At 40.9% G+C, this 25,348-nt stretch overlaps 1 long non-coding RNA gene across 1 annotated transcript; it reads left to right on the top strand.

Annotated features, from left to right (window-relative positions):
- Positions 1 to 3,446: 3,446 nt before the first annotated feature.
- Positions 3,447 to 4,629, top strand: LOC117184558 (uncharacterized). The gene is made up of 2 exons (XR_004469970.1): positions 3,447 to 3,949; positions 4,182 to 4,629. It is a non-coding gene; the product is annotated as an uncharacterized lncRNA (long non-coding RNA).
- The last annotated feature ends 20,719 nt before the right edge of the window (positions 4,630 to 25,348 follow it).

Raw genomic sequence — 25,348 nt, 5'->3', positions numbered from 1 at the left:
AAGGGTGTCTCGACAGGGATGACGCCGCGAAGCCATTTACACGGCTTGATGTAATTCTTTGACGCACCCGTGTCTATGAGAAGCTTCATATTAATCCCTGCTATTTTCCGCCAAACGAATGGCAGCAGGGATCTTCCCATAAAAAATTCACTGAGTCACTCTCGTACTCTAATTCGCCCTCCGCTTCTATCTCAGCGACAGCTTCGGCCGCAGCCCCATTGTAGGCCGTGTCGGTCTGGTTGTCCCCGGCTGTAGTGTGCTCTATCCTCTGCTGCCAATTTCTCGAGGTGCGCTCTGACGCGTTTGTTTTCCTCGTAAAATTTTGATTGCGTCCACCCGACCCGAAAGGCTTTTGGTAAGCAGTGGGCAGTCTGAGTTTGGAAGAAGAAGGATCTACATCCATGGGCTCCGGGCCCTGGGCCCGAGTCCTGCCGCTATTGGATCGTTGGTTGGATCTTCCCTGCTGGGCGATCGACGCGTCTTGCCTTTTGTCGTAATGAGGACTTTTATAGGAGTCCACGGCTCTAGTTTGCCTAAAATTGCCCTGGAGTTGCGCTTGAGTTTGGCGCTGGCCCGTTTTTTGGGCCTTTTCCTCCATGGCCCTGGCGTAATTTGCAGCCAAAACGCTGCGATCCTCGCTGGATTCCGCCGCTTCGGCAAGGGCCAGAGCGGTCTGCAGATCTTTCGGTCTTGCCGGAAATACTGCTGTTTTCAATGTTCTTCTTAAGCCTGAAACGAATACGTCTAAAGCGTCGTCCCTAGCTTTCTCGTTTAGAATGCCCGCTGCGACCGCATTATGGACCATTATGTTTTTGTTGGTAATGAGAGAGAGCTGCTTCTCAATCTCGTCATAGTATTCCGCCAAGGACAGGTTTCCCTGCCGCATGGTGGCCAGTTTTTGTTGTATCACGCTCACTGGAGTTTTGTCGGAATACGAACTATCCAATCTATTCAAAATTGCCTTGAAATTTAGGACTGTATTGAAAGATGACAGCACGGTTTTTGCGGCACCTTTTATTTTATTCCTGATGATGCCTGTCGCCATGTAATGTCTAGCGCTGCCCTCATAGGGCTCGAAAGTTTTATAAGCCGCCAGCGCTGCCTGGCGCTAAGCCACATAATTTTCCTGTTTGCCGTCGAACTCGGGGACGGACTTAACCATGTCCAATGGCTGATCACACTGGACATCGGGATTTATTGCTATCTCCTTATACGCTTCAACTTTCGGGGCAGGCGTACCTGTGCTCAACTGAGCAATCTCGGCTTGTAATTGCTGTAACCTGGTCTCGAACCGCGAGGCCTGATTTTGCAGTGCGGCCTCTATAGCTGCTGCGAAAGCTGCCGGATCCATGATGTCCGGGGAACGTTCGTGGCTTTCAGTCAAACGGAGGCCACTAAGACACAAACGTAAACTATCGTCGCTATCGGATTGTTCTTGCTTGCTATCCCCTGGGTCTTGCAGGTCCCCACACAGTGAAACTAAGCTATCGGACCGCTTAAAGGACTTGAGGTCACTATTGGAACTGTTAGGGCTATCGCCCATTAGCCACTTCTTATTTTATTGTATTTTCTTTTTTTTTTAATGAATTTGATTTTGATTTTAAATATCTCAGCTGCACCACTCAGTATTATTTTATTTTTATTGGGTCGCGATTACCAAAATGCTTGAATAAAATTTTATAAAAAGAGCTCACTTACATGGTTTTCTGCGGTTTATACCGTGTTTTATTTGACTTAATTATTAGTTTCCTTTGATTAATTATTAATTCCTTTGTGGGTGGCGATGAGGGAAGCGAGGGATCACCCTTCAGCTTGTTGGTTTTAATTTTTGAGGCGAGGGATTGCCCTTCAGCCTGCTTTTTCTTTCGTAGACGTTGATGCCGGGAGCGTGGGATTGCCCTTCAGCTTCTTCCGGGTGTGGTTTTTTTTCACCTTCAGCGAGGGATTGCCCTTCAGCTTGTTGTTTTGTTTTTTTGAGGCGAGGGATTGCCCTTCAGCCTATTTTTCCTTTGTAGATGTTGATGCCGGGAGCGAGGGATTGCCCTTCAGCTCCTTTAAATGTAGGTTTAATTATTTATTTCACCTCACTTGTTCCTCGTTGGAGGTCTAAGAGAATCTAAATTTACATAAAAATGAAAGTCTTAATATTAAGTCCCCGGCCGCCGGCTGCGCAGTCGCCGGTGCATTAATCTGTTATGTTGAGCAGCGGCAGTTTCCCACGTTCCACGGCCCCATGGTTGTTGTTGGGCTGTCTGGGCAAGTGTCTCCGTCAACGCTGCAACTCTCGTGTTCTATTACGCGACGAGGCATGTGCTGTATTTGGTTCATATGAAGGTGTTTAAGCTCATTGACCCGCTGTAGGGTCGAGAACCAAATGCAGAGGGAGGGGTATCCGGCTGGATCGGATAACTTACATATGTATGTATATATGTATTAATATATATGCTCAACTCTAACTACAGCATGCAATCTAGCTCTACTATGTCATACGTATGTGCCAAGAATTGAAAGCGAGGTGCAATTGTTTCAGCACAAGACAATAATTGCGAGTTTTTTAATCTTTCGTCTTCACTCGAGCTTTCAATTTTTTGCACAAATACCTCTTGGGAAGATAGGAAATTCCAGGTGCTGTACTCTCCTCTTGTATATGTAGCTGCAGACAGGGTATTGCACGACCGACGCGGTGATTTTTAGTTTGGTTTATTTAATTATTTGCACACACGTCGCGGTTACTTTGGCAATTTAGCTGCAGCACATATGCATGTACATGTATGTATGTACATATGTATAATAGATTTTGGCTATTTATGTATCTTCACTGTGTCACTGTCACTTTTTGCCTTTCCACTTGAATTAATATGTACGTTTAAATTGCGAGTCCACCCGGGGGCGCCATGAAATTTTAGAATAGTTTTTCTAAATAACAATACCGAAATTTTGGGTGACTGCAATTTTTTTATTTTAATACGACGAAAAGAAAAGGGGTGCGTGCGTTCGATTTCAAGGGTTTTTCTCGACCTCTTTTCATATATTCAAACAATTTCTTCTAAGCCTACCTTACCTACGGTGGCAAAGCGGGGCGAATTCGCCAAGAGCGAGAGAACGAGCTTTTATTGCGCTCCCGCTTTGCCCTAGCCTAACTTACACTAGACTTCATGAAATACTATCCTAATAACAAATTATTATTATTCAAATGGCGCTACAACGACCATATCTATCAGATTGCTGAATCTGGATCAGATCAGATCATTTTTATAGCTAAAGGAAACAAATCAATTTGCAGTGGCTACGCAGCGCCCGACGTCACGCTCAGACTGATTTTCTGCACTCTTTGTCGTGTCGTTTAATATTAGCGGCGTCTGCCGGAGGAGAGCCATACTGATTTAGTATTGGGTATAACTGTAGAGTTGCGGTGTCCGCAGCAACTCACAACGTTCCCCCTCGTTTTTTATTATATTTGTTTTCCATTGTCATGCCATAAGATGCGGAGAACGGGAACGTGCAGCCCGGGCAGAGATCCACGTTGCCCGGTAAGGCAGTATTAAAACAAGGTGTTACCAAGTCCATGTACTCTCCGTTAGCGTATGGGCTAGTTCTTATACCGGGCCCCCAGCCATGCTGACTATCGGCACGGGTCGAATAACACACAAGCTCATCGTCAGTGTTGTGGCTTCGCGAACACCCGCTTTCTGTCAGGTACTGCTTATTCTCGGTACCTGGGGATGCCCGCTTATTCGCAGCTGACCTACCTACCGAGATAGGTCCTTAGCTATCCACAGCCTGCGGACGACGCCACAATAACAGTTCTACAGTGGCGGTGCGATTGCAAGATAGTGGAATCACTCGTCATTGAAGGATATCGTCCAGGCGCTGATCCAGAATTCGCTATCTGGAGCGGAATGTTTCGTTTGTTGATGGTTTAGAAACTTTTTTGTTTACGTATACGCAGGTATCTGCTCGAGGGTTTTAATTTCTAAGTAAACGATAGTTCTTGGCACTGATCTGCACCAAACTGCTTGGTTATGTTATCTACATATTTCTATGCTTTAATTTGCATGCGTCAGCTACGTGTCGGTAAATGAAACCGCATACGACAGATATACGCAACTGTGGCTTAGAACACTCTTCATTATGTATAACAAGGAAAAGTAATAAAATTTGTTCGCTTCTGACCATTACAGATCTACCTAAGATGAAAGCGAGGTTCGGAGAGGCAAAGACTCCGAACAATAAAAGTACTTGGAGAAGAGAAGGACGAAGGCGAGAGTGATCAGTCCCAAACCACGACTCGGATAACGGAAGAGTTCGGCGCCAGCAAAAATAGCACCAATTTCGCGGAAGATATGAGCAACAGCAGAAGGCGTGAACATTCCGAAAGAAACTCAACATCCAGTACAACAACAACAGCACGGCCAACGTCGGGTCGCTTACATCCCACGATCCCGTCATTCATCAGTAGAAAGATCACCCGAAACCTCGCTGCCTATGCGCAGAGGTAACCATTGGGGCCCGCATTAATCAAAATTTTCACGAAGGGAGGGGGAGGTGTGAGGCGAAAAAGGAAAAAAAAATATATACACGAAAATTTCAAAAAATAATATGTTAAGCCAACAAATATGGAGCAAACAATTAATCTATAGTTAATTTATTATAATCCATCATTATTCATCATATAAATGAGTAATAAAAAACGCAGATAAAGAAATATGAAGATTCATAAATACAACTCGTCGTTCGGAAGCTTTTGCGGTCCCTCATTACGAATTTGATGTCAGTTTTCTTGATTGTATCGAGTTCTTTTCTTTTCAAAAGATCTATGTAGATATAGGAAGGCTGGGGAGTTATTCGTTTTAAGTAAATCTGGCCTTATTGGATCCTCCATTTCGAATTTTTGAAAACTGACTTGAAATTCGTAATTATTGACTACGAAAGACCCGTATGGCGAGTTTCAAGCAAGTCCAATGCATTTTTCAAAAGAGTTTTAACCATGTTGAAATACATAGGGATATGATACTCTGGTCAGCCGCGCACTTTGTTTTTGGGTGACTGTGACTATGGACTGGATATATTGGGAACTTAATTGCAAACTAAGACCAATGCTAAGAATAGGAGGGATTTGCGGCATTTATTCCCACAATCATCCCTTACAATGACACATACTGTACGCATACCACATGCTTTAATAATTGTGTCGACAGATTGAGTCCTTTCACCTTTTGTAGCTTAACATAAGGTTTTTTTCAAATGTTCCTTTGAAACTTTTGAACCAATCTCCATTTTTCAAAATATGTTGTTGCTACATCTTCTTTTGAAACTGGTGCTAGAAATGTGGTACTAACTTGAAAATTTCCCTGGCGTCAAAATATCTTCGCCATTTTTATACCCGATACTTAAAATGAGTATACGGGTATATTAGATTTGTGGTGAAAATGATGGTGTGTAACGTGCAGAAGGAAGCGTTTCTGACCCCAAAAAGTATATATATTCTTCATCAGCATCAATAGCCAAGTCTACTGAGCCCTGTCTGTCTGTCCGTCTGTACGTCCCTACAAGCGCCTAGTGCTCAGAGACTATAAGAGCTATAGCAACGAAATTTTATATCCAGACTTCTGTGATATGCCACTGCTACAAGTGTATTTCAAAACTTCGCCCCAACCCCTTGCGCCACCACAAAAGGAAAATCTGTTGCATCCACAATTTTAAAGATACGAGAAAGCCAAAAACGCAGAATCGTAGAGAATGACTATATCTTCTAGAATGATGAAAGCAATTTCATTCTTTCTCGCTCTATCTTTCTCACACACACGATTCATGGTCGGCTTTGCCAATTGCTAAAAGTGATCGCCAAGATTTTAGAGACTAAAAGAGCTAGAGCAACAAAATGGTATCCACACTCCTGTTGGATCCAACTGTGACAAGTGTATTTTAAAATTCCTCCTCACCCCCTTCCGACTTCACAATGAACGAAAATTTGTGGCATCCACAATATTGAAGATACGAGAAATTTAAAAACACACAATCATAGAAAGTTACCATATCTACCAGAATGCCGCATCATTATCATAGCAAAAAGGAATCAATTTGCGGTGGCTACGCAGCGCCCGACTAAATGTTCAGAAATTAATTATTACATTTAAGATTAAATAATAATATATCCTATAGCCGAATAGTGTACCGGGTAACAACACCTTTGACCCTATCATACAAAGTTGTTTATATATCATTGAATATGTTGCAATTCTTAAGAAACTTATAGATAGTACTGACGTTAGCTTTTTTTAAAATATAAGGTGTCGAAGATGGGGATGGTTCGGAAAAAAAAGAGAGCAGGATATTTTCTCTTGCTCCGTGTCCCTTTCTGCTTGTCGTCTTCCTTATACTCCTATTCTTGCTCAGTCTCACTACCGCTGATCACCGGGATGGATATCTTCTTCTTTTTGAAAACGATATTTTCTTCTCTTTCAGTGTGCTGATATTCGTGGGGCTTTATTTCCTCCGCATCACAGTCTTCGATCTGTGCGTATTTGGCGACACCAATTTAATCTTTGATCTTCGTGAAATTAACTGTTTCGCCGTTTTCAGATTACCTATTTAACGTGGTTTTTGGGAATACTAATTTTCGTTTTTGTAATTATATTTTTTATATAATTGTTTTTGACAAAAATAAAAGGGGGAACGTTGTGAGTTGCTGAGGAGACCGCAGCACATATTTTTGTCGAAACATATTGCGGTGTACTAACACATGCAAATATGTTCTCTCTGCGCTCTCATGATGACGCGTCAGTACCCGAACGCCAGAGCCGAAGTCTCTGGGGTATTCAAACTGGTAACCCATCGTGTGTCGCTTTCTTGTATGAACTGGCACATCTATATACTGTATGGTTAGTGGTTTCTTATAATACTATCGATAAGTAAATCTTAAACTAATGTTCATATCTTACATTCGAACAACCTGACTACAAATCGCCCACGATCTACACACTAAGGCATACAATTTGTTAAACATTTCTTATTCGGTATTGTCTTAATTGACATACTTTTTGTTAAGACCTTAAAAATAAGTCTAGACATTTGCGGGTTGAGTTGTAAATTCAAAATTTTAAATTGTATTCTTAAAATTAGAGCCTTATGTGTGATTTTACAATGAGCTGGAGGTACATTTTTATACCCGATACTCAAAATGAGTATTGGGGTATATTAGATTTGTGGTGAAAATGGATGTGTGTAACGTCCAGAAGGAATCGTTTCCGACCCCATAAAGTATATATGTGGGTTGGTGTACCACACAAAATACCAAATGAAGATAAGATCCCTAGACGACGAGCAACGATGATTCCATCACTAAAAAGAACGAAAAACAACGATTATGCCATCACGAAGAAGACGACGAGCAACGATGATCCCATCACTAAAAAGAACGACGAACAACAATTATGCCATCACGAAGAAGACGACGAGCAACGATGATCCCATCACTAAAGAGAACGACGAACAAGGATTATGGCATCACGAAGAAGACGACGAGTAAGGAAGAGAGAAGCAAAGAAATAAAACGAGGATGGTACCGAAAAGACGTAAAAACGACGACGGCCGCAGAAAAGAAGAATTAAACGACGCAAAATAAAGAATACTTTTATCCTAAATTTATCAAACATTAAATACAAATTAATTATTAAACCTAAAGTAAATAAAAACCCCACATATGTATATATTCTTGATCAGCATCAATAGCCGAGTCGATTCAGCCCTGTCTGTCTGTCCGTCTGTCCGGCCGTCCGTCTGTCCGTCCCTATTAGCGAATAGTGCTCAAAGACTATAAGAGCTAGAGCAACGATGTCTTGGATCCAGACTTCTGTGATATGTCACTGCTACAAAAATATTTCAAAACTATGCCCCGCCCATTTCCGCCCCCACAAAGGGCGAAAATCTGTGGCATCCACAATCCACAAGATACAAGAAAACCAAAAACGCAGAGTCGTAGAATATGACTATATCTTCTAGAGTGCAAAATCTGAACCAGATTGTATAATTATTATAGCCAGAATCACGAAAACAATTTCACTCTTTCTCGCTCTGTCTCACTCTAACACACAGGTTTCATGGTCGGTTTTGCCAATTGCAAAATATGAGTTCAAGGATCTCAGAACCCATAAAAGCTAGAGCAACCAAATTTGGTATCCATACTCCTAATATATCGGACCGAGACGAGTTTGTTTCAAAATTTCGCCACACCCCCTTCCGCCCCCGCAAGGGACAAAAAACTGGGGATATCCACAAATCTCAGAGACTGTTAACGCTACAGTAACCAAATTTGGTATCCGCACTCCTGTTAGATCTCACTATAAAACGTAAATCTACGAATTTCGCCCCACCCCCTTCCGCCACCAAAAACAACGAAAATCTGTTGCATCCACAATATTGCAGATTCGAGAAAACTAAAAATGCAGAATCATACATAATAACCATATCTATATTGCTGAATCTGAATCAGATCGGATCATTTTTATAGCCAAAAGGAACAAATCAATTTTCAGTGGCTACGCAGCGCCCGACGTCACGCTCAGACTGATTTTCTGTCTCTCTCGCACGCACTCTTTGTCGTGTCGTTTAATATTAGCGGCGTCTGCCGGAGGAGAGCCATACTGACTTAGTATCGGGTATAAATGTAGAGCTGCGGTATCTCAGCAACTCACAACGTTCCCCCTCGTTGTAGTCTAAAATTATCGTTAGATCTACGCAAATGATACATTTTACTGCGGGTGATTTTAGAACTGCATTTTTTAGGTAAGTTCTCCACTTGTGATTTGTTGTAGTATCTTAGTTACAAGTACAGATTTACAGTCAATTACAGTGGGTACAGGGAAGTGTTATCGTTTGCATTCTTCGAGCTACTTAAATTCTTCTTATGGCATAGATTATTAATATTATTATTATTATTATGATTCCGATAATCAAGGCCGCATGTCCCAATACATGATGGAACTTAAGTCCTTTTAAATCATGATGACCTTCTTTTAACAATTTTAATTCGTTTCTTAACTTATCCATTTCTTCTGTGTGGTTAATTAATGGTACTGTTAATGGATAACTCAATTTTTTCCTTTCTCATTCTACACTCTCCCAGTTTAGCCTGATCAAACCTCTGCATGGTTTGCTCTAAGTATGTCTTCAGGTTTTCCACTATTCTGTCAATTTCCTCAGATACTTTTTCTATACTGTTGTCAATTTTGGGCTCTCTGTCTTCCTTTAAAGTTTCAGTCTCCACTGATTGTAAATTAGTTTTTTTCTTTCTTGGACGTTGACATGCAATGACTGCATCTTTCAAGGGGCGATGCAGTTACTGCATCGTCAAGTGGCCCGTGTGACACCAGCAGTAGGCTGTTACGCGCGGATCCCAGGCAAAACGCAGCCCTCCTCCCGCCCAACCGACCGAGGGGCGCTGCCGCATGACGCGCGGTGCGTAGCCGAACCAAACGCGAACATGCAAGAAAGATAGATATTAGACTAACATTCGAGGAAAATTAGCACTAAACTTACTAAGAAACTAAGCATGCAATCGAAATACAAATACCACTACAGTTACTAATTAATCGAAAGGTGTGTAAGGATTAATAATTTAATAAGAGGAAGAGAATTAGTATTGGATATAATATGGTAGAGGGAATTATAATCCGAGCATAAGACCCTAAACGGTTCATGCAAGGAATAATTCGATCTACAAAGTGGAAGGAACAACGGTATACAATTTCTAGTCAGTCTAACAGGAATCGTGAAGTTTATGCGTCTCAACAGACCAGGGCTGTCTATGTCACCCCTGATCAAGTTGTGCATAAATATCACACCAAGCATTTTTCTACGGTTAACTAAGGATGGGAGGTTTACTAATAGTAGTCTACTAGAGTAAGATGGGAGTCTTACACCCGCATCCCAGTTAAGGCCCCGCATGGCAAAGAGTAAAAAGTTTTTCTGTACTGATTCTATACGGTCCTGGTGTACTTTGTACTGAGGGCACCATACACAGGAGCCGTATTCTAAGATCGGACGAACAATCGAGGTATAGAGAGTCTTTGTTATATAGGGGTCGTCAAATTCCTTTGACCACCTCTTTATAAACCCAAGCACGCCCATGGCCTTATTTACCATGGTAGAAATGTGTTCGGAAAACCTTAACTTGGGGTCTAACATAACACCCAGATCATCCACTAGGGTAATTCTCCCAAGAGAACCCCCAAATAGGGTGTAGAGAGCCAACAAAGGGCTAGAACGATGAAATGTCATAACTTTGCATTTCGAGGCATTAAGGTGTAACAAGTTTGCACAACACCATGACTGAAAGCTATTGAGATCGGATTGCAAGCGAGAATGAAATGAAATGTCCTTGTACTGGACACAGAGTTTAACATCATCCGCATACATAAGTACTCGAGAGTATGTTAATACTGAAGGCAAGTCATTAATAAAGAGTGTGAAGAGTAAGGGGCCTAGATGGCTGCCCTGTGGTACTCCCGAAGAAACCTTTACTGGTAAAGAGAGGGAGTTTTTGAAGAGGACTCTTTGAGACCTAGAACAAAGATAGCTAGAAATCCATCTCAGGAGGTTGGGCGGAAACCCTAAAAGGTCAAGTTTATGTGCTTAAAGGGAATGGTTTACAGAGTCGAATGCTTTACTAAAGTCGGTGTAAATAACATCCGTCTGTAAGTTACCTTGAAAGCCTTTAATAATGAAAGAGGTAAACTCTAACAAGTTCGTGGTGGTTGCTCGCCGTCATATAAATCCATGCTGAGTTGGAGATATACGTGACTTGCAGAGATGTTGCAAGTGCGGAGTTAAAACCTTCTCAAACAATTTGGGAATAGCGGATAACTTTGCTATACCTCTATAATTTTTTGCATCAGACTTGCTACCTTTTTTATGGAGAGGAATTATAAACGATTCCTTCCAGATTGGGGGGAAGCAAGAGGAATCAATGGACAGGGTGAATAGTTTAAGCAATGGTCCACACAGAGCATCGGCGCAGTACCTGAGTATACAACCTGGAACCCCGTCTGGACCCGGTGAAAACACCGGCTTAACTAGTCGAAGAATAATAGGAAGAAGAATAGGGAATATTCATTTAACAAGGGACTGAAAATGCCGTTCGACCTCGGTAATCCGTATGGGTACGGTTGACCAGAGTAGCGTTCCTCAGAATAGGTGGTTTGGAAAAACTGGGCAAAAAGATCGGCAATTGCCTGATCATTATTTGCCGACGTATTACAAAATGATAGCGAGGATGGGTGTGCGGACGTTCTACGCTTACTGTTTACGAAGCAGTAAAACTGTTTAGGGTCCTAAGAAAAACGTATCCTGCAACGAGATAGGTAGTTCTTATAGTATTGAGCATTAAGAACTGAAAAGTTTGACCGAGCTATTACATAATGAGAGTGAGAAGTATGAGAGCCCACTTCTTGAAATTTTGTATAAAGTCTTGATTTTAAGTTTTTTAGACTGGATAACTCTTTGGTAAACCAAGGGGGTTTTCCAGATCTAATCGGACAAGAAAGCGGGACACAAGAATCAAAAAATGTGCCAAGAGCATTGTAAAAAATGTTTGTGCCTTTTGTGACATCAGTGGACAAGTACAAAGCGGACCAATCAAAATCCCTAATGAGGTTATTAAGCTTCGCAAACTCTGCTTTACGAAAGCAGCGGACACGTTCAGGTAGTCTACTCGACCGATCCAATACATTTGGTCCTATATCTAGCGACACCTCGAAAGTAGGGTGGTAGGCGTCTTCAGGTATAGTGAGCGGAAGGGCTCGGGTTAACAACACTATGGTCGGATCCGATACAAAGCATAGATCAAGCAATCGACCCAAGGAATTTTTCACATGATTGACTTGAGACAGGGACAGGTCAAGCAAGCCGTCAACAAAGTCATGTCGTGACATAGGCACTAGGATACTAGACTCGTTTACCGAAGACCAAACAGTTCCTGGCAAGTTGAAGTCACCAAGAACTATCATACGATCTTTATCAGATAGCGAGGAAGCAACAGCGGTTAAAGCGGACAAGTGCTGCTCATAAATTGAAATATCCGAAGAAGGTGGGATATACGAGCAAGTAATGAATATAGCGAAAGCGGGAAGAATCAGTTTTACACACAGGAATTCCAGTTCCTGTTGAACTTGGACTGTGAAGTGTTCTGACGTGAAGTAAGAGTCCACTGCAATTAATTCAGCAAACACAATAACGTGGGAAGCAAATGCAACACTATCCCGGGAAAGGAATGCTGAGCTTACTACGCAAGCCTCTTACATTCTGATAGGTTACTAAAAGAGAAGTTAGTTTTTTGGAAAGGTGGAAGCAAGACGGGAAGTTGAGGAAGAGAAAGTTGAGGTTGAGGGTGGCACGCTGGAAAGATTTGGAAGCGATATGGGGGGCCTATTCTTCTTCTTAGCCTTAAACTCCTTCACCACCAAATGCTCCGGCCAAAATTTGGTGGAGCAAATGGTGTCAAATTGAGTTGGGGAGATGCTTATCTTAAACGACGCTATCTCCCGGGCATAAGAGAAGTTAAATTTCTCCACCTTTAAACCCACGGCTTTTATTTTGCTTTGAATAAAAGCAGTTACATCATTAGATGTGAGGTCAGGGGCCAGCCGTGAAACAAAAACTTGTCGTTTTGGTGGGACTCCCACCAGTGGTTTAGTCACCACAGGTCTAGTACCTGTGGTGGCAATATCCGGAGGTCCGGAACGTCTATTTACTGGTGGGATCGGGATAGACGGGACAACTAGTGAACTTGCGGACACCACGGACACGGACGCTGCAGACGTACTTGGCTGCACATTCTCCGAGGCGATGAATTCGGCTACCGAATCTGCATCGCCAGCAGCTTTCGTTGCCTTTGGAGTGGCAAACGAGATCAACTGTTGCACGCTTGGAGTGGTCGGAGTCAGTTTTTCGGCGGCGCACGGCTGAGTGACGGTTAGCACTTGCAGGTCCCGCGGAGTGACCTTTCTGCGCCTCGGAGACTCATTCAGCAGTTTTAAACCGCTAAACTGAGCCTCCATGGCTAGGAGCCGATCGTATTGGTTTTTGAAACCAACGGTGAGCTCCTTAAAGCCACTCCGCGTCTGCCTCATGAAAGATACCATTTCCTTCTCCACCGCACGGCATGCCTCGCAACTGTAATGCAAGCCATTACGTTTGGCTATAGCATCACTCACGAGGCCAGAAAATCCCGCGCATTTTACGTGGACTACGCTGTCGCAGAGCCAGCAGGGGACATTCGGCTGATCGTGAGTGATCTGCTTCTTGCAGGTTTTTTTGGCGCAGACCACAGCGAATTCCATTTTTATTATTTAAATATTTTCTTAAGAAAATTTACGAAGAAAAATTAAAATTTCCAAAACAAATTGGTATCAGACCAATGTGCCAGACAACGCTCAAAGCGGAATTGGTAAGAAAAAAAAGAGAGCAGAGTGGAGAGCGGTTATAGCGAGAGCTACTAAACAGAGGGCGCTATTGCTCAGAAAGTTTAGAGAGGGAGAGAGAAAGAACAGTTATTGAAGTTGAGGTGATAGCGAGAGAGTGATAAAACAACAAAATCTACCAGACGAGAGCGGACTGCAATGCAATACTCACTCTCTGCAACAACACAACACAAGCCGACGCCGAAAAATAAAAAGTTAAATAATGTTTTAACACAAATCAAAAGGCATGCACTCGCGTAATAGAATAGGATTTCAGATTGTTGTCTGGTTAGGAAGTATAATTAGAATTTAGTTAGGAAAACACCGGCTGTTTATTCAAAACAAAAGGAAAAAATGCGGAGCGGAAAACAAAAACACGTCTGATCACTACGAAAGAGAACAAAAGAGAACCTTCCCTTTCGTTAGGGTTTAATTGTTTTTGGACTCTACATACTTTTTAAGTATGTCCTCTATATTTTTAATCATTTTTCGTACTGCTGTCTCTTATAGTAGTCATGATCAACTACTCTATGCAGAATTATTGACTGTAACTTTGTTCTTAAGGTCTCCTAACCTTTGGATTACATCGCTGGTCAAATGACCAGCTTCAATCTTCTTAATCTCCTTTGCTATCGAGGCTTGAGCCTCTAATAGCTTAATTATTTGTTCCGATAATATCTTACTTTAATTTGTTACTTAATTAGGCTTAACAAAAATATTTAAAATATCTGACGTAGTAGCTGATGAATTCTGCTTCTGCTGTTGTTGTTACTGCTGCTGAAATCGCTGCTACTGATGTCGTTGTCGCTGCTGCTGGTGTTGCCTCTGCTTATGTCGCTGCAGCTATTGTCACTGCTGGTGTCGAAGCTGCTGATGTCGCAGCAGCTATTGTCGCTGGCATAGTGGGCACACACAAACCAATCAATTTATTTATTTTTTTCACAGTCACAGTCAGTTTTGTATATATACATATATATTTTTTTTCGATGTTTCGGCCTCGAAATCGCCACCGTCGCAAACAAATTTTTCTTTTCACTTACAATAGATATACATATATACATAGCTCGTATTTTTCCAAATTATTAATTGAAGCTTCGGTTTCATTAATTTATTCATATACTCTGTTCTTTCCTACAGGAGGGAAATCAGAATTTTTTATTTTGCTACCTTTGGTTGTCAGTGAACTGGACACTTGTTCAGTCTCAAAGGAGCTGGTTTAACTCTGTGCTCTTACCACAGGGGGGAAACAACGGAGAGTCTCGAAGGACCAAAATGTTAATTCAAACTAAATTTTATTCTTAAAATCAGAGCCCTATATGTGATTTGACAATGAGGTAGGAGGTACAATTTGGTAGTCTATAATTATCGTTAGACCTACGCAAAGGATACATTTTACTGCGGGTGTCTATTTGAGTGCATGCTTACATTGGTGTTATTTTTGGACTGCATTGGTTAGGTAAGTTCTCCACTTGTGTTTTGTTGTAATACCTTTTAATGGGTTACAGATCTTTGTTTACACCGAACTCTCCTTACTTATCTGCTTTATGTGATTTCTTTAGAGATCCATTTTTTGGATACATGAGTGAATGTGTACAATAATATGTTTATGTTCGAACATTCTGCAAGGGGCCGAAAGTGGCATGATTTTGACAATAATATGTTCATGTTTGAACATTCTGCAAAGGGCCGAAAGTGGCTTGGTTTGTAATTTGATTCTTGTGAACCTTTTTGTGTGCATTTTCTTTATACATACATAGCTATAATTAGAAGGACAGATAATCATTTACAGTCAATTACATTGGGTAGGAAAGTGCTATCGTTTGTAGTCTTCGTGCTACTTTAATTCTTCTTATGGCATAGATTATTAATATTATCATTATTATGATTCCGATAATCAAGGCCGCATGTCCAGATACATGATGGAACTTAAGTCCTTTTAAGTCATGATGACCTTCTTTTAACAATTTTATTTCGTTTCTTAACTTATCCATTTCTTCTGTATGGTTAATTAATGTTACTGCTAATGGATTCCAAACAATTTTTGGTATTTTACTTATATTTCTTGCATAAAAGGATGAAATTGGCTCGTAGCTTTCTGTTTGAATACTGTGATGAGGTACTAGTATTTTGTCATCGGTTCGCAAAGTACAACCATTTATTATTGTTAAAATTCCTTGTTGCGGAAAATCAATTAGTTCTTGATTTGAGTTACTACATTGAAAGCTAGCATTAGTGTTTACTGGAACTTTGAAGAGCCAACTACCCTGCATTTCTAATTCGACACAAAATTATCTTGTCTCTGCTATCTTCCTATACACGCAATTTGAATTACCTTTTACTACTACGAGTACTTCTGGTCTCTTTTGGAGTCATTCCTGAGTCTTGCTCTTCTGACTCAATTCCAGCTAATGGACAAATTTTAGTTATTGTTCGTTTTATCAACCAATCTTGATGTTTTATAGTTACAACTCTGACTCTATCCTCCCTACCTTTATATATTTCTTTTATTTTTCCCAAGGGTCATCTAGCTGGGTGACAGGTTTCATATTTGATTGATCCAATCTGTCCTTTTTTAATATTCTATTTTGCATTTATTTGTTGCAGTTTGTGCAAATAATCTTCTTTCCATTTCATTCCCGAATTCTTCGTCTGAAATTGTCTCAATCGGGCCAAATATTGGCCTTCCAATTATAAAATGACCTGGTGTTAATACATCCAGATCGTCAATATCATTTGTAGCTGTATACAAAGGGCGTGAATTTAGTACCGCTTCAATTTGACATAATAGAGTTGCCATTTCCTCATAGGTTAAATTATTGTCCCCAATTACCCTTTTTAAGTGATATTTCACTGATTTTACCCCAGCTTCCCAAATACCGCCGAAGTGAGGTCCTGCCGGGGGAATAAAATGCCACTCGATCTGTTCTCTTTCTAATATTGGAACCACTTTTATGTTGTCTTTGAGGGCTTTTCGGTATTCCTCGTCCAATTTGCGCGAAGCTCCCACAAAGTTGGTTCCATTATCGGAAAAAATTTTTGCACATTTTCCTCTTCTTGAAAAAAATCTTCTAAGTGAAGCTAGAAATGCATCTGAAGTAAGATCGCTGACTACTTCCAAATGAATATCTTTTGTCGCAATGCATACGAATACGGCAATATATCCCTTATAGGATTTTTGCCCCCGGTTTTTAGAGCATCGGACATGGTAAGGCCCGGCGAAGTCTACACCTGTATTTGTAAACGGGTGCGACATTGTAGCATTGTAGCATTGTAACATTCGGCAGATTTGCCATAATTTGTTCTGCAGTATTCTGTCGGTACCTAGCACAGGTGACACACTCTTTAAGTTCTTTCTTTAAGCAATCTCTTAGCCCAAATATCCAAACTTTCGCTGGATATAGTTTCGCATCAGATTAATTCCACTGTGCAATGTTTCTTTATGTGCATTCTTGATAATTAAAGATGTCAAGTGACACTTATCTAAAATCAAGGGATATTTAACCTCAAATTCCGCGTTGGAGTTTTGCAATCTACCTCCAACTCGTAACAATCCGTCTGTATCTAAGAACGGATTTAAGCTCAATAGTTTATTTTTTGTTTCTATTTCCTTTTTATTAACTAGGCTAGCTATTTCGGAACGGAATTGGATAGCTTGTTGTTGTTTTACTATTAATACTTTGGCGCTCTTTTTATTCTTGGACGTTGATATGCAATGACTGCATCTTTCAAGAGGCGATGCAGTTACTGCACCGTCAAGTGGCCGGTGTGACACCAGCAGAAGGCTGTTACGCGCGGATCGCAGGCAAAACGCAGCCCTCCTCCCGCCCAACCGACCGAGGGGCGCTGACGCATGACGCGCGGTGCGTAGCCGAACAGAACGCGAGCATGCAAGAAAGATAGATATTAGACTAACATTCGAGGAAAATTAGCACTAAACTTACTAAGAAACTAAGCATGCAATCAAAATACAAATACCACTACAGTTACTAATTAATAGAATGGTGTGTAAGGATTAATAATTTAATAAGAGGAAGAGAATTAGTGTTGGATATAATATGGTAGAGGGAATTATAATCCGAGCATAAGACCCTAAACGGTTCATGCAAGGAATAATTCGATCTACAAAGTGGAAGGAACAACGGTATACAATTTCTAGTCAGTCTAACAGGAATCGTGAAGTTTATGCGTCTCAACAGACCAGGGCTGTCTATGTCACCCCTGATCAAGTTGTGCATAAATATCACACCAAGCATTTTTCTACGGTTAACTAAGGATGGGAGGTTTACTAATAGTAGTCTACTAGAGTAAGATGGGAGTCTTACACCCGCATCCCAGTTAAGGCCCCGCAGCGCAAAGAGTAAAAAGTTTTTCTGTACTGATTCTATACGGTCCTGGTGTACTTTGTACTGAGGGCACCATACACAGGAGCCGTATTCTAAGATCGGACGAACAAGCGAGGTATAGAGATCCTTTGTTATAAAGGGGTCGTCAAATTCCTTTGACCCCCTCTTTATTAACCCAAGCACGCCCATGGCCTTATTTACCATGGTAGAAATGTGTTCGGAAAATTTTAACATGGGGTCTAACATAACACCCAGATCATCCACCAGGGTAATTCTCTCAAGAGAACCCCCAAATAGGGTGTAGGGAGCCAACAAAGGGCTAGAACGATGAAATGTCATAACTTTGCATTTCGAGGCATTAAGGTGTAACAAGTTTGCACAACACCATGACTGAAAGCTATTGAGATCGGATTGCAAGCGAGAATGAAATGAAATGTCCTTGTACTGGACACAGAGTTTAACATCATCCGCATACATAGGTACTCGAGAGTATGTTAATACTGAAGGCAAGTCATTAATAAAGAGTGTGAAGAGTAAGGGGCCTAAATGGCTGCCCTGTGGTACTCCCGAAGACACCTTTACTGGTAAAGAGAGGGAGTTTTTGAAGAGGACAAAAATAGCTAGAAATCCATCTCAGGAGATTGGGCGGAAACCCTAAAAGGTCATGTTTATGTGCTTAAAGGGAATGGTTTACAGAGTCGAATGCTTTACTAAAGTCGGTGTAAATAACATCCGTCTGTAAGTTACCTTGAAAGCCTTTAATAATGAAAGAGGTAAACTCTAACAAGTTCGTGGTGGTTGCTCGCCGTCATATAAATCCATGCTGAGTTGGAGATATACGTGACTTGCAGAGATGTTGCAAGTGCGGAGTTAAAACCTTCTCAAACAATTTGGGAATAGCGGATAACTTTGCTATACCTCTATAATTTTTTGCATCAGACTTGCTACCTTTTTTATGGAGAGGAATTATAAACGATTCCTTCCAGATTGGGGGGAAGCAAGAGGAATCAATGGACAGGGTGAATAGTTTAAGCAATGGTCCACACAGAGCATCGGCGCAGTACCTGAGTATACAACCTGGAACCCCGTCTGGACCCGGTGAAAACACCGGCTTAACTAGTCGAAGAATAATAGGAAGAAGAATAGGGAATATTCATTTAACAAGGGACTGAAAATGCCGTTCGACCTCGGTAATCCGTATGGGTACGGTTGACCAGAGTAGCGTTCCTCAGAATAGGTGGTTTGGAAAAACTGGGCAAAAAGATCGGCAATTGCCTGATCATTATTTGCCGACGTATTACAAAATGATAGCGAGGATGGGTGTGCGGACGTTCTACGCTTACTGTTTACGAAGCAGTAAAACTGTTTAGGGTCCTAAGAAAAACGTATCCTGCAACGAGATAGGTAGTTCTTATAGTATTGAGCATTAAGAACTGAAAAGTTTGACCGAGCTATTACATAATGAGAGTGAGAAGTATGAGAGCCCACTTCTTGAAATTTTGTATAAAGTCTTGATTTTAAGTTTTTTAGACTGGATAACTCTTTGGTAAACCAAGGGGGTTTTCCAGATCTAATCGGACAAGAAAGCGGGACACAAGAATCAAAAAATGTGCCAAGAGCATTGTAAAAAATGTTTGTGCCTTTTGTGACATCAGTGGACAAGTACAAAGCGGACCAATCAAAATCCCTAATGAGGTTATTAAGCTTCGCAAACTCTGCTTTACGAAAGCAGCGGACACGTTCAGGTAGTCTACTCGACCGATCCAATACATTTGGTCCTATATCTAGCGACACCTCGAAAGTAGGGTGGTAGGCGTCTTCAGGTATAGTGAGCGGAAGGGCTCGGGTTAACAACACTATGGTCGGATCCGATACAAAGCATAGATCAAGCAATCGACCCAAGGAATTTTTCACATGATTGACTTGAGACAGGGACAGGTCAAGCAAGCCGTCAACAAAGTCATGTCGTGACATAGGCACTAGGATACTAGACTCGTTTACCGAAGACCAAACAGTTCCTGGCAAGTTGAAGTCACCAAGAACTATCATACGATCTTTATCAGATAGCGAGGAAGCAACAGCGGTTAAAGCGGACAAGTGCTGCTCATAAATTGAAATATCCGAAGAAGGTGGGATATACGAGCAAGTAATGAATATAGCGAAAGCGGGAAGAATCAGTTTTACACACAGGAATTCCAGTTCCTGTTGAACTTGGACTGTGAAGTGTTCTGACGTGAAGTAAGAGTCCACTGCAATTAATTCAGCAAACACAATAACGTGGGAAGCAAATGCAACACTATCCCGGGAAAGGAATGCTGAGCTTACTACGCAAGCCTCTTACATTCTGATAGGTTACTAAAAGAGAAGTTAGTTTTTTGGAAAGGTGGAAGCAAGACGGGAAGTTGAGGAAGAGAAAGTTGAGGTTGAGGGTGGCACGCTGGAAAGATTTGGAAGCGATATGGGGGGCCTATTCTTCTTCTTAGCCTTAAACTCCTTCACCACCAAATGCTCCGGCCAAAATTTGGTGGAGCAAATGGTGTCAAATTGAGTTGGGGAGATGCTTATCTTAAACGACGCTATCTCCCGGGCATAAGAGAAGTTAAATTTCTCCACCTTTAAACCCACGGCTTTTATTTTGCGTTGAATAAAAGCAGTTACATCATTAGATGTGAGGTCAGGGGCCAGCCGTGAAACAAAAACTTGTCGTTTTGGTGGGACTCCCACCAGTGGTTTAGTCACCACAGGTCTAGTACCTGTGGTGGCAATATCCGGAGGTCCGGAACGTCTATTTACTGGTGGGATCGGGATAGACGGGACAACTAGTGAACTTGCGGACACCACGGACACGGACGCTGCAGACGTACTTGGCTGCACATTCTCCGAGGCGATGAATTCGGCTACCGAATCTGCATCGCCAGCAGCTTTCGTTGCCTTTGGAGTGGCAAACGAGATCAACTGCTGCACGCTTGGAGTGGTCGGAGTCAGTTTTTCGGCGGCGCACGGCTGAGTGACGGTTAGCACTTGCAGGTCCCGCGGAGTGACCTTTCTGCGCCTCGGAGACTCATTCAGCAGTTTTAAACCGCTAAACTGAGCCTCCATGGCTAGGAGCCGATCGTATTGGTTTTTGAAACCAACGGTGAGCTCCTTAAAGCCACTCCGCGTCTGCCTCATGAAAGATACCATTTCCTTCTCCACCGCACGGCATGCCTCGCAACTGTAATGCAAGCCATTACGTTTGGCTATAGCATCACTCACGAGGCCAGAAAATCCCGCGCATTTTACGTGGACTACGCTGTCGCAGAGCCAGCAGGGGACATTCGGCTGATCGTGAGTGATCTGCTTCTTGCAGGTTTTTTTGGCGCAGACCACAGCGAATTCCATTTTTATTATTTAAATATTTTCTTAAGAAAATTTACGAAGAAAAATTAAAATTTCCAAAACAAATTGGTATCAGACCAATGTGCCAGACAACGCTCAAAGCGGAATTGGTAAGAAAAAAAAGAGAGCAGAGTGGAGAGCGGTTATAGCGAGAGCTACTAAACAGAGAGCGCTATTGCTCAGAAAGTTTAGAGAGGGAGAGAGAAAGAACAGTTATTGAAGTTGAGGTGATAGCGAGAGAGTGATAAAACAACAAAATCTACCAGACGAGAGCGGACTGCAATGCAATACTCACTCTCTGCAACAACACAACACAAGCCGACGCCGAAAAATAAAAAGTTAAATAATGTTTTAACACAAATCAAAAGGCATGCACTCGCGTAATAGAATAGGATTCCAGATTGTTGTCTGGTTAGGAAGTATAATTAGAATTTAGTTAGGAAAACACCGGCTGTTTATTCAAAACAAAAGAAAAAAATGCGGAGCGGAAAACAAAAACACGTCTAATCACTACGAAAGAGAACAAAAGAGAACCTTCCCTTTCGTTAGGGTTTAATTGTTTTTGGACTCTACATACTTTTTAAGTATGTCCTCTATATTTTTAATCATTTTTCGTACTGCTGTCTCTTATAGTAGTCATGATCAACTACTCTATGCAGAATTATTGACTGTAACTTTGTTCTTAAGGTCTCCTAACCTTTGGATTACATCGCTGGTCAAATGACCAGCTTCAATCTTCTTAATCTCCTTTGCTATCGAGGCTTGAGCCTCTAATAGCTTAATTATTTGTTCCGATAATATCCGATAATATCTTACTAATATGTTACTTAATTAGGCTTAACAAAAATATTTAAAATATCTGACGTAGTAGCTGATGAATTCTGCTTCTGCTGTTGTTGTTACTGCTGCTGAAATCGCTGCTACTGATGTCGTTGTCGCTGCTGCTGGTGTTGCCTCTGCTTATGTCGCTGCAGCTATTGTCACTGCTGGTGTCGAAGCTGCTGATGTCGCAGCAGCTATTGTCGCTGGCATAGTGGGCACACACAAACCAATCAATTTATTTATTTTTTTCACAGTCACAGTCAGTTTTGTATATATACATATATATTTTTTTTCACTTACAATAGATATACATATATACATAGCTCGTATTTTTCCAAATTATTAATTGAAGCTTCGGTTTCATTAATTTATTCATATACTCTGTTCTTTCCTACAGGAGGGAAATCAGAATTTTTTATTTTGCTACCTTTGGTTGTCAGTGAACTGGACACTTGTTCAGTCTCAAAGGAGCTGGTTTAACTCTGTGCTCTTACCACAGGGGGGAAACAACGGAGAGTCTCGAAGGACCAAAATGTTAATTCAAACTAAATTTTATTCTTAAAATCAGAGCCCTATATGTGATTTGACAATGAGGTAGGAGGTACAATTTGGTAGTCTATAATTATCGTTAGACCTACGCAAAGGATACATTTTACTGCGGGTGTCTATTTGAGTGCATGCTTACATTGGTATTATTTTTGGACTGCATTGGTTAGGTAAGTTCTCCACTTGTGTTTTGTTGTAATACCTTTTAATGGGTTACAGATCTTTGTTTACACCGAACTCTCCTTACTTATCTGCTTTATGTGATTTCTTTAGAGATCCATTTTTTGGATACATGAGTGAATGTGTACAATAATATGTTTATGTTCGAACATTCTGCAAGGGGCCGAAAGTGGCATGATTTGGACAATAATATGTTCATGTTTGAACATTCTGCAAAGGGCCGAAAGTGGCTTGGTTTGTAATTTGATTCTTGTGAACCTTTTTGTGTGCATTTTCTTTATACATACATAGCTATAATTAGAAGGACAGATAATCATTTACAGTCAATTACATTGGGTAGGAAAGTGCTATCGTTTGTAGTCTTCGTGCTACTTTAATTCTTCTTATGGCATAGATTATTAATATTATCATTATTATGATTCCGATAATCAAGGCCGCATGTCCAGATACATGATGGAACTTAAGTCCTTTTAAGTCATGATGACCTTCTTTTAACAATTTTATTTCGTTTCTTAACTTATCCATTTCTTCTGTATGGTTAATTAATGTTACTGCTAATGGATTCCAAACAATTTTTGGTATTTTACTTATATTTCTTGCATAAAAGGATGAAATTGGCTCGTAGCTTTCTGTTTGAATACTGTGATGAGGTACTAGTATTTTGTCATCGGTTCGCAAAGTACAACCATTTATTATTGTTAAAATTCCTTGTTGCGGAAAATCAATTAGTTCTTGATTTGAGTTACTACATTGAAAGCTAGCATTAGTGTTTACTGGAACTTTGAAGAGCCAACTACCCTGCATTTCTAATTCGACACAAAATTATCTTGTCTCTGCTATCTTCCTATACACGCAATTTGAATTACCTTTTACTACTACGAGTACTTCTGGTCTCTTTTGGAGTCATTCCTGAGTCTTGCTCTTCTGACTCAATTCCAGCTAATGGACAAATTTTAGTTATGTTGATGTTTTATAGTTACTACTCTGACTCTATCGTCCCTACCTTTATGTATTTCTTCTATTTTTCCCAAGGGCCATCTAGCTGGGTGACAGGTTTCATCTTTTATTAATACAATCTGTCCTGTTTTAATTATCTGCATTCCTATTTTCCATTTGTTTCTTTGTTGCAGTTTGTGCAAATAATCTTCTTTCCATTTAATCCAAAATTCTCTTTTCATTTTCTGAATTAATCTCCATCTATCCAGATTCCCGATTTTTTCCTCTGAAATTGTCTCAATCGGGCCAAATATTGGCCTTCCAATTATAAAATGACCTGGTGTTAATACATCCAGATCGTCAATATCATTTGTAGCTGTATACAAAGGGCGTGAATTTAGTACCGCTTCAATTTGACATAATAGAGTTGCCATTTCCTCATAGGTTAAATTATTGTCCCCAATTACCCTTTTTAAGTGATATTTCACTGATTTTACCCCAGCTTCCCAAATACCTCCGAAGTGAGGTCCTGCCGGGGGAATAAAATGCCACTCGATCTGTTCTCTTTCTAATATTGGAACCACTTTTATGTTGTCTTTGAGGGCTTTCTGGTATCCCTCGTCCAATTTTGGACATTTTCCTCTTCTTGAAAAAAATCTTCTAAGTGAAGCTAGAAATGCATCTGAAGTAAGATCGCTGACTACTTCCAAATGAATATCTTTTGTCGCAATGCATACGAATACGGCAATATATCCCTTATAGAATTTCTGCCCCAGGTTTTTAGAGCATCGGACATGGTAAGGCCCGGCGAAGTCTACACCTGTATTTGTAAACGGGTGCGACATTGTAGCGCTGTGTTTCGGCAGATTTGCCATAATTTGTTCTGCAGTATTCTGTCGGTACCTAGCACAGGTGACACACTCTTTAAGTTCTTTCTTTAAGCATTTTCTTAGCCCAAATATCCAAAACTTTCGCTGGATATAGTTTCGCATCAGATTAATTCCACCGTGCAATGTTTCTTTATGTGCATTCTTGATAATTAAGGACGTCAAGTGACACTTATCTAAAATCAAGTTATGTTTAACCTCAAATTCCGCGTTGGAATTTTGCAATCTACTTCCAACCGTGACAATCCATCTGTGGAGATAATGTTTTTTACCCCCAATCGGCCGACTAATTATTTCGAATTAAATAAACTCGGCGCAGAAATAAAATTACGATATGTTCTTTAATGCGTGACATCCAAATTGCATGTGTGGCTTGCCTGCCCTTTACATTGCCGCTCCGATCGCTAAGCGCAGCTTCGCTCGGCCGACGTCGGTAGGCAGACGCAAAGCAGAGATAGCGAAGAGCGAACTGTCAGAGAGCGTTTAGCAGGGCAAGCACGCGCAAAGCTTTAACAAACAAATGAGTTTTTTTTTTCAATTTATTAAGCGTTGAATCCGTATATTTCATATATCGTATCTTAACATCACAGGTAAATAGTATTAAGGAGACCAAACCTATTGCTTTATGCAAGAGGACTTATAGAGATCTAATATAGTGTAGTATATAGTAATAATAAAAAAAGTAATATTATAATATTGGGAGGGAAACTTAGAGTTGACCTATAGTTTTGGCAAAACCCAATCTCTTCAACCGCCTCAGAGGCCTGGCAGGTAGTAATCGTCTGGCGAGCATACTATG

This window comes from Drosophila pseudoobscura, chromosome X, assembly GCF_009870125.1.
Source record: "Drosophila pseudoobscura strain MV-25-SWS-2005 chromosome X, UCI_Dpse_MV25, whole genome shotgun sequence".
Classification (NCBI taxonomy): domain Eukaryota; kingdom Metazoa; phylum Arthropoda; class Insecta; order Diptera; family Drosophilidae; genus Drosophila; species Drosophila pseudoobscura.
The sequence above is the reverse complement of the archived record's forward strand: the minus strand, read 5'-3'. Positions and strand labels throughout refer to the sequence as shown.